The sequence below is a fragment of the Ixodes scapularis genome, unplaced genomic scaffold (assembly GCF_016920785.2).
Source record: "Ixodes scapularis isolate PalLabHiFi unplaced genomic scaffold, ASM1692078v2 ptg000045l_1__unscaffolded, whole genome shotgun sequence".
In the NCBI taxonomy this organism is placed as follows: domain Eukaryota; kingdom Metazoa; phylum Arthropoda; class Arachnida; order Ixodida; family Ixodidae; genus Ixodes; species Ixodes scapularis.
This window is the reverse complement of record NW_024609898.1, coordinates 20,034-30,828: the sequence shown is the minus strand read 5'-3', so window position 1 is coordinate 30,828 and position 10,795 is coordinate 20,034. Positions and strand designations below refer to the sequence as shown.

Sequence of the window (10,795 nt, the reverse complement as noted above, 5' to 3'; positions counted from 1 at the left end):
CGCGAGGTACGCGAAACGTTAGGTGAGGATCAATAGCTCTTAAGTGTGTATCTTGATCGGTTGCGTTAGCCCAGAGGCGTGCAGTTATAGTCTTCCCCAGGACTCTTATTGTACTATTTATGTCCGTTCCAGTAAATGGGGCTTGAACTTCGTGTATAGAGCTTTGAGCATCTGCTGCCACAGCGTCAGCCAATTCGTTGCCTTGAATGCCGCAGTGACTTGGTCCACTGAAGACATATTTCATTACCTTGACAAACTGCGTCCCAATGTAGTTTGAGGATTTCCAATAATATCTGTCCGTGTGGGCTTTTCTTACATGGGTGCTGGAGTGACTGAAGGGATGATTTAGAGTCTGTTATTATTGTCCAAGGTCGAGGAGGAATTGTTAGAATATATCTCATCGCTTCACGAATAGCTACCAGCTCGGCAGCTGTGGACGACATCCTATGGGAGAGCTTATAACCCTTTTTTAAGGAATGTGCGGGAACTACCATACTAATAGAGGACTGATTGAGTGTTGTGGGCGCGTCAGTGTAAATGTGACATGAAGATAAGTGTTCAAAATGAATGTAAGATAAAGAGAGCTGTCGAAGAGCGACAGCGGGGAGCATTGATTTCTTTGTAATACCCGGAATAGTGCTGTAGATCTTAATTCGAGGTAATGACCACGGAGGAGTAGAGATTAAATTGTATCGCTGAAAAGATGTTGGAAGAATGTGCGTGTGGTCGAGGATCTCTTGTGCAATGCGGCTGTAGAAGCACCTTTCCGGGATGTCCGCTAAGTGATGGGCTTGGTGCCTCGTAAGATGGCGCATATGATTTCGAAGAGTTTCCTGCGTACGAAGAGCTGTTATGGGAAGGCAGTGGGACTCTGCTATTGTGTCTATGGTGGATGTACATTTAGGAACACCGAGACAAACTCTGAGTGCCTGTGCTTGTAGTGAGTGTAGCTTCTTCATGTTAGTAGGAGAGAGGCCATGCATTACAGGAAGGCAGTAACGAAGAATTCCAACAAATAAGCTATTATACAGGCGAAGAAGGGCACCCGTCGAAGTTCCCCAGGTTGTTCCGCTTATGAACCGGCCAAGGTTAGGAAATGAAGACAACTTCACTTTCAGATAAGACAACTGGGGGTTCCATGTTAGGCCGCGATCGATAAAAATTCCAAGAAATTTGTGAGATGAAACATAGGGTATTTTAGCACCATTCACTTTTAACGGGTATCGATCCATTTTCATTCGTGTGAAGGCAATAGCGGCAGACTTTTCAGGGGATATTTCAAGCCCGCGCATTGCCAGAAACTGAGATACGTTAGCAAGTGTACCAAGCAGTCGAGTCTGTATGCTCTTAAGGGAAATTGCAGATGTCCAAATACATATATCGTCGGCGTAAGTTGTGATGCGAGTGGATTTCCAGCCCATCTTAGAAAGACCAATAAGAGCTATGTTGAAGAGCACAGGACTCAAAACCCCCCCTTCAGGTACTCCTTTCTTTAGAACGTGTTGTGCTGTATCTCCTTCTTTCGTGCGCATGAAGATCGCTCTGTTACGTAGGTAATCAGCTATCCAGTGATAAAGACGACCACCAATACCGATCGTTCGAAGGCCTTGTAAAACAGCGGTACGACTTACATTGTCGAAAGCACCTCGTACATCCAGAAACACGGCTGTTGTTATTTTCCCACGAAGTTTTTGATCTTCAACGTGAGTAACTAGATCTATAACGTTATCGATGGAACTTCGACCCTGTCTGAAGCCGGTCATTGTTTCGGGATACATTGACTTCGACTCTAAAAACCATTCTAGACGTGAGAGAATCACGCGCTCCATGCATTTTCCGATGCAACTTGTCAGTGCAATGGGCCTATAAGATTTCATATCCAATGGAGATTTGCCAATTTTGAGTACAGGCACAATTCTAGCTATTTTCCACTCTTGCGGAACGTTGCCAGTGACCCACGAATCATTGAATATGTCTAAGAGACGCTGGCTGCCTTCATGTCCAAGGTGTGCCAGCGTGCCATTGGTAATTCCATCTGATCCAGGTGAAGAACAGTAATTAAGTGACGCCAGAGCTTGATCAAGTTCTTGGGAAGTAAATATGACATCCATCTCGGTGGAGAATTGGTCAGGGGAATTTCCAGTGTCCACGATTGGTGGACTGACGCTGGCCACAGCTGGCAAATCCACTAATGAAGCGCAATAATCCTCTGCAATATCCAAGAGTGATCTTCGCAAGAAAATTGAGAGGGCATTGAATGGCGATCTTTGCTGCGGTGTGGACCGCAAGCCCCGCGCAATATGCCATATTTGTGTCATGGGAGCACGTGGATCAAAAGAAGCACATAGCCCTCTCCACTTCTTTCTAGCGAGCTTGGCTAAGTGACGGCGGATATGTTTTTGGGTTCGCCTATCAATCCGAACATCGTCATGTAGTTTAGTGCGCCGTGCTCGTCGTTCTGCACGCCGCCGGATGGCACGTAGACGCTCATATTCCCCATCCACCTCGGTGCGCGAGGAAGGGAGGTGCACGGATCGCTTGCACTCAGTTACTGACTGCTGAATGGTGGAAATGAACTCATTGTATGTACTCGTGTCTCGCAGCTTTAATTCAACATTCTCCTTAAAGAACGTCCAATCAATGTACGAAATTAGGTTTCGGTGAACTTTGGGTTGTAGGCCATGTAATGTGATATACGTTGGTGTATGGTCACTACCATGGGTCTCGACATCTGTGAACCAAGACGCTCGAGATACTAGTTCAGATGACAAAAATGAGACGTCGAGACAGCTGCTGCATCGGGTGCCACGAACATAGGTAGGTGTCCCGTCATTTAGGACGCAGAGATCGTGTTCGTCCACTAAATCTAGAAGTTCCCTTCCACGGCGTGTTGTTCTTGCGCTACCCCAAGCTGGATTATGCGCATTAAAGTCGCCGGTCACTAATATAGGGTGAGGACACTGCCTTATGATGGTATTCAATCTGTCGACATCGAAGGGACATGATGGAGCAATATATGCAGCGATCACAGTGAATGAAAGCCTCCCCTTACTAACGGTTACGCTGACATATTCATTGCTTGGGTGTGATGAGATGTTATGTGTAATGTATGTTAAGCCTTTTCGAACTGCGACAAATACGCGACTAGCACCAGACTCTCGATTCGATTCAAAAACCTGATATCCAGAGAGACGAAAATCTGTTGGTACACGTGACTCACTAACCGCCAAAATCGGAAACTTATATTTGAAAATGAACTGTGTGAAGTCAGAAAGACGTGAACTTAACCCTCTTGCATTCTACTGGAATACTGTCGCACGTTTCACATTATTTTCAAAGGAGAGGGCATTAGCCAGTAGATTGGCACGAGCTACTCAACAATGCTGTGATCGCAGGTTCAAGGACCAAAAGTCCTTCAATTATGTTCTTAAAGGTGCCGGATGGCAGTTGGGAAATCGAGTTTCGAATGATAGAAAATACAATACTTATTATGTCGCTGACTGTCATCGAGCCGAAAGCAGTAAACGAGGGCTTATGAACTGGAGTAGCACGAGTGGCTGCGTCGCTGTATGTGCGCTTGCCAGCCGGTGGAGGCAGCACAGGAGTGCTTGTCGTCTGTCGAGGAGGCGGTGGCTCACTACCCGGCACGTTCTTTGTCGCCGCTTGCTCATTCGATGAAGCCCGCTTTGTCTTGTTTTTCTTCTTGCTCTTCTGTAGCTGTTGTTGAGAGGATGTCAAGTCTGGTGAATCTTGAGGAGGCAGAGGTGGGTAAGATTCCAGAGGGGTAGGAGCTTCTTTACTCGGAGGGTTCTGACGTGGTCCTCGTACGAATGTCTTCGCCTTGTTAAGAGCAGCTAGACGTACCTTGCAGTTTACATAGTCTGCTGGGTGTTCTCCGTCGCAGTTAGCACATTTTACAGGTGAGTCGCCCTTGCAGTCTTTGGTTAGATGGGGTTCTCCACATTTCTTGCACTTTGTGCTTCTTTTGCAGTATTTGGCTATGTGACCAAGTGCCTGGCAATTGAAGCATTTGGGTGGTGCCTCAATGTACTCAGTGACCTCGTGCTGAGTAAACCCGAGGTTTACTTTCAACGGACGTTCTGTGTTCGGTCGAAATGTGAGCACGACACGATCAGATGCTGTTGCGGCGTCACCAGGCTTTCCACGGCGGCGATAGAGGCGGCGAGCTGCGACGACACCTGTCGGTTGGAGGAAGTTAGCTAGTTCAGCATCTGTGTACCACGCGGGTACCCCCTTGATTAATCCGAAGTTCTGTAGGTACGTATTCGGTATGGTGGCTTGTACTGGCATGTCTCCAAGGTTGCGGATTCGCAAGAGCTTGTTTACCGAATTTACTTCTGCGACTTCCACTAGGAGGCCACCCCTAGCTGTAAAGTGATGGCGCAGAATGGGGCAACCCGCTGCCGTGTTGATCTCGGCACTCAGCTTCAATGGGTTTTGTTGCTGGAGGCGATGTGCTTCGTTAGTGGGCGTCAGAAGTACTGGGACTCCTGTTGTCCTCTGTCGGCGGTGTTCCACAAGGACGAAGCCTTCTAGGTCACCCTCTGTTAGATCTTGGTCCATTTCCTCGTTTACTGCTGCTGCCGGTACTTTGGCAGGTGTCAATGAATGATCAGCAGAATCACTGTCGGTGTCGTTGTGTCGTTTTCTCAGTCCAGAAAGGCCCGAATGATTGTCTTGAACGACATGGTAAGCGTGGTCCTTGTCAGCGGGAGTCTGCTGGGAGCACGATGGATCCAACGCTGATGCCGGCAGAGACATGCCGGGTTGAGGGGCTATTCCGTGCTGTTTTCATTCATGTCAGTAAAAGAGCGTGTGGTTTTTTTTTGTTTTTTTTAAGAAGTAGTAGTAGTAGTAGTTTATTGTAAAGTGAAAAGGGGGTAGAAGCAAGGCGAAAGGTTAGTCTCCCAGTGTTGGGGTCAGCTTTCTCGCCTTGCTAGGGGGATAGGGGGATCCAAGAGTGGTTGAAGGAGAGGTGGCGCAACAAACACTATGATACACTATAATACACTATGATACACTATTTACACTGTGATACAATATTAAACGAATTGCGTGGCTAATTGTGGTCTTGGTCCTTTCCTGACGTATTACAGGCTGCTATAGCCTGCGGATTTTAAATAGTCAAGCAGTGCTCTTAAAGCTTTTGTTCTCGAATGCCGCGAACCGGTGGGGAACAGGAGTGACTTGGTGTTGCCAGCAGGAATGTTAAGCTGTTTGAGGGTGGTCACAAGTGTTTCTCGGTGGTTGCTCACCGCTCTGCAATGCCAGAGAATGTGTTCGATGTCCTCCGTGGCACCACAGGCACTGCAGGCTGGGGATGACAGGCGTTTGATGAGATGCAGTCGAGAAGCGGTTCGGGCGCAGCCTACCCTTATCCGATGAAGTAGAGCTTGTTCCAGCCTGCTGAAGCTTTTCTTGGGAATTGTGTACGGCGGTGTTCCAGCCGCAGTTTCAGGGTCAGGGTGAAGTTTCTGAATGGCTTTTTGAATAAGGCTGTTTGACGAATTATATGGATGTACGGAGATTGTTGGTGTGACATCCGCATGAGCAGCCCGTGCGAGAGAATCCGCAGTCTCATTTCCTTGAATGCCAACGTGGGAAGGGATCCACTGAAACTGGATGGATGCACCTTCGACAGCTGCCTTCTGCACTAGGTAGGCTATAGTGCGAGCTAGCGGAGATGCTCTTTCCAGGTTCGTGAGTTGCTTCAGAGCTGCTTGGGAGTCGGAGAAGATGACAAAGTGGTGTAGCTCCGCGTGCTTGAAAATTTCTTGTACGGCAAGCCAGATGGCAGCAAGCTCGGCACATGCGGTGTTCATGCAGATGTCCAATCGACCTTTCGTGTGAATTCTAAGTTGGGGAATGCAGTAGGCAGCTGTGGCGGAATTCCCACGTATGCTACCATCTGTATATATGTGCGTTTGTCCTGCGTAGTCTGTGGTTATCAACTCTTCAGTAATAGACCGTGCTACACAATCTGCGACCCTACCTCGCCGAGGCAGGTCAGGAATAGTTGCCAATATTTGCAGTTTCTCTTCGTCACAGTGAGGCGGAAGTGTCTCTGGAACGTTAGAAGGATAGCCGATTGTTGAACGAAATGCTTCACCCATCCTTCCCAAAAAAGAATTATGCCTTGCTATGATACCTTCGATGAGTTTGATTGCATTAGGTGCACTGTGGAGCCTAGTGAAATGTCGAAGCACTCGTTCTTGTGCTTGATTCCGTAGTGGGGAGTCGCCGGCTTCTACGAGTGTGGGCACATTTTGTGATGAGCAGGGCAGGCCGAGGCAGAACCTTAGCGCCGTTCGGTGGAAAGTTTCAAGAGTTGTCCATTGCGGTCTTGCTATGTCGAGTAGGGGTAATGCGTAGAGCACTCTGCTTACAATGAGACCCCGATAGAGCGTTAACAGTGATGACTGGAACGGACCCCAGTTTTGACTCGCGATGCGGTGAAGAGCACCACATAGTTTGCGAGACTCTTTCATGACGTGCTTAACAGCAGGGCGCCAGTTCACTCTGTCGTCTATAATGACGCCAAGGTATTTAACTTGTGTCCGCCTTCGAATACGTTCTCCTTCCACGCGAAGTCTTGAGAATTCGGAACGTAATCGCCCTCGTGGTCTGTAGGTGAGTGCGGAGGTCTTAGCAGTAGACAGTGTGAGGCCAGCGTGAAAGAGAAAAGCCGAGGTGGTGTTAAGAGCCTTTTGGAGTTGTGCTTCAACTGTTGTTGAGAGGAGCGTTGGGCCAGCGCACCACAGTACGACGTCGTCAGCGTATATTGCACATTTGACTGGAAATATACTTTCCTTTGGCAAAGCAGGGGGGAGTGCTGCCATGACAACATTGAAAAGTAGCGGGCTGAGGACACTTCCCTGTGGCACTCCTTGTGTGCACTCGCGTGGCGTACTCAAATGCCTGGCCAGTCTAACTTGGAGCGTTCGTTTGTTTAGAAAAGATCGCACAAAGGCCAGGGCCCGACCTCCTACCCCGATTAATTGCAATCTCTCTATTATTATGTCGTGAGGAAGAGCGTCGAAAGCACGATGTATATCCAAGAACACAGCATGTAGAACATGTTTCTGTGCTTTGGCCTCTTCAAGAGACGAGGCAAGATCTCCGATGGCATCTGCTGTGGATCGACCTCTTCTGAAGCCCGACAGTTCGTGTGGGAACGCGTTTGTATGTTCAAGTTGCCAAGTGAGACGGCGGTGGATCATCCTTTCCATTAGCTTGCAGGTGCAGGACGTCAGCGATATTGGGCGATATGAGGACAAGTCATTCGCGCGCTTTCCTGCTTTCTTGACAGCTATCACGGTCGATTGTAGCCAGGCATCGGGTAGAACTCCTCTCTGCCAAATGTCGTTGAAGTAGGCGAGTAGTTTGGGTCGGTCTTTTTCGTCGATGTTTTTTAGGGCCTGGTTAGTTATACCGTCAGGTCCTGGGGCACTCCGTCGACGGCAGTTTGACAAGGCGTAATTTAACTCTGATAATGTAAAGTCGTCATCAACTGACTTTTTAGGGAAGTGTAGAACGGGAGGCCTGGGTCCAAGAAAAACCGCCTTTGGTGAGTTGATGTGAGCGGTGAATTCATCTGCAAATCGTTCTCTGAGGGTAGCGAATGAGATTTTGTTTTTGATGGCGATTGCTGCGAAGTGGTCTTTAGGTGGGACTGCAGTGAGTAGGCATTTGACTGTCGTCCATGGGAGGCGGGATCCAGCGTCAGTGTTTAGTGAATTACTTCTCTGTTGCCATTGATGACGGCCAAGTTGTACGGTATATCTGCGAAGCTTGGCCTCAATTCGTCGTGATGTTGTCCAGTCTTGGGGTCGCATAGAACGTCTAGCTATTCTTTGAGCTCGCCGGGATGCGGCGCGAAGGTTCAAATATGTCAGGTCTGGGACTGGTTTTGTTGTTGGGAGCGTTATTTGCTTAGTGGCGACTTTGAAGGCGGTGGTTACGGCCTCCTCAATTGCTGGAGGATTTTGGCCTGTTAATATCGTGCTAAGGGTTACGCGATAAACGTCCCAGTTGGTAATCTGATGCGTTCTGATCTTCTGTGGAATGGCCGTGATGGGGAGGAGCAAGATGGGCACGTGGTCACTTCCCCATGTATCAGGTTCTGCATTCCAGACCATTTGTATTTCGGGTGATACGAATGTTAGATCGAGAACGCTGTCTGTTTTAAGAAGAGCACGAATGAATGTTGGCGATCCGTTGTTGAGGCATCTTAAGCCTAGATCTTTTGTTACATCAATGAGCGCATTTCCCCTTTGTGTGGTTGTGTCACTTCCCCAAACAGGGTGGTTCGCATTAAAATCTCCGCACCATATAATTGGCCCAGGACAGCGTTTTCTGATCTTTCTCATTTCATCGGGGTCCCATGGTTGGTGAGGACGTATGTAGCTTGAGACAACAGTAATATCACGCTTGTCCATTCTTATTGTTACGGCTGTATGCTCACTGTATAGAGTGTTCAAGTCGCTAAGGTCGATTTCCATTTGTTTGAGGTGATTCTGCACGAATATAGATGCCCTAGACTTCCCGTCGAGGTGCGGTGTCTTACTGTGATATTGGACGTATGGGGATAATCGATGAGGTCCTGGTCGCACATACGTTTCTTGAAGAGCAAGAACATTTGGTTGAAGCTCCAGGAGGCGGCGACGAAGTTCGGAAAGTCGAGGTCGGAGAGTATTAACATTCCACTGGATAATCGATGGAAGCATCTTGATACGACCCGGCGCTACCGGCACGCGCACAGGGGATCCTGCAGCGTTGCTCTCAGGCATCGCTGTGTTGAGAATTTTTCACGATTCCGACGATAGCTGTCTCAAAGAGCATCATTCCTTGTAAAATTGTCTTCAACGTGCTTGGTGGCATTTGTGCAATGGCACTCCGCAGTGCAGAGAAGATGAAGCCTATTAAGCTATCGGCGGATGTGGCTGATTCTTGCGCTGGCTCCTCAGACACACGTCGACCAGAAAGTACATCACTGTATGCAAGGTTTCTATTTGGTCTAGTCTGGGTCATTTCTTGTTGGTCCTTCTTCGCATCTGACTTTCCTGAGTTTTCTTTATCAGTGGTTGGAGAACCTTTAGAAGAAATATTCATTGACCTCGATGCAGCTCTTTTTGGCGAGTCCTTCTTAGGTTGATTTTTTCGTCCTGCTTGCGCATGGGAACGATCTGCGTGCGTTGTTTCTTTTTGGAGCGCAGGATATTCTTCTTGTGCTACAGGTAGTTCACGTTGTGTTTCAACAAGCTTTGGTCCGTGAATGAAAGATTTTTTCCTTGTAAGTGCTGCCAGGCGTACCTTGCAATTTGCATAAGAAGCAGGATGGTCACCGAGACAGTTCGCACATTTGGTGGGAAGTGTGCCAGGGCATTCTTTGGACGAGTGTGGTTCTCCATATCTTTTGCATTTTGTTTTCCCCTTGCAGTACTTTGCAATGTGGCCGAGGGCCTGGCAGTTGAAACACCTTGGAGGTGCTGCAATGTACTCGGTTACTTCGTGCCGTGTGAAGCCGAGGTTGATCTTGTCCGGTCGCTCGGTGTTTGGACGGAATGTTAGAACCACTCGGTCGGTCGGTTGGGCAACATCTGTGGCATTTTCGCGTCGCTGGTAGAGCCGACGAGCGGCGATCACACCGGCTGGTCCCAGAAATTCGTTAAGGTCATTATCAGTGTACCACTTTGGTACCCCTTTGATTAGACCGAAGTTTTGTAGGTACGCTTTGGGTATTGTTGCTTGTACCGGGATCCCACAAAGGGAGTGCACTTTGAGAAGTCGATGCACAGTCGGTACTTCTGAGACATCAAGTAAAAGACCTCCCCTCGCTGTGAAACGATGTCTCACGATGGGCGCGCCAGCCAGTGTCTCTACTTCAGCAGACAATTTCAGCGGGTTTGGTTGCTGCAACCGCTTATCCTCCTGCACGGGCGTTAGCAATACTGGAACCCCTGTCGTCCTCTGTCGACGATGTTGCACTAAGGTGAACTCAGAGTCCTCTCCGGCTTCCGTCTCTTCCATTTTTTTCCGGGTGGTCGTTCACTGATATCTCCTCATCATCACCGTCTCCCTTACGTCGCTTAGTTTGGGGGCTTACTTGTGTTCCATTGTAGGTATGGTCTGATTCGGTAATATCCGAGGTCGTGGCTGGGGGATGTCCATCGGCACAGGACATACCAGGTGTACCCCTGCCTCGAAAGGCCGAGGTTGACTTGAATGGGCGTCTTAAAATATACGTGTCGAAAAATTCAAACAAGAGAAGAAAAAATGGCGACCTAGTCAAATAGGATTCTTCTTCCTCCTCTTTAAGAAGACATATGGGCTGGCAACTAAGAGCCCCCTACTCTTTTTTTTTCTTTTTTCTTGATACTCATTTTGGTCATAGGTAGTGATGATGGTGCCGTTTTCATTCATGTCAGTATAAGTACGCAGAAGAATGTGTGGTTTTCTTTATTTTTTCTTTTTTTAAGAAGACAGATGGGATGGAAACTCAGAACCCCCTACTCTATTTTTTCTTCTTTTTCTTCATACTGATTTTGGTCACAGGCAGTGCGGATGGTGCTGTTTTCATTCATGTCATTAAAAGAGTGTGTGTTTTTTTTTGTTTTTTTTTAAGAAGACATATGGGCTGGCAACTAAGAGCCCCCTACTCTTTTTTTTTCTTTTTCTTGATTCTCATTTTGGTCATAGGTAGTGATGATGGTGCCGTTTCCATTCATGCCAGTATAAGTACGCAGAAGAATGTGTGGTTTTCTTATTTTTTCTT

The 10,795-nt window shown here is 47.9% G+C and overlaps 1 pseudogene; it reads right to left on the bottom strand.

Moving 5' to 3' along the window:
• Positions 1-8,787: 8,787 nt before the first annotated feature.
• On the bottom strand, positions 8,788-10,204 carry LOC115311198 (annotated as a pseudogene).
• Between the last annotated feature and the right edge of the window lie 591 nt (positions 10,205-10,795).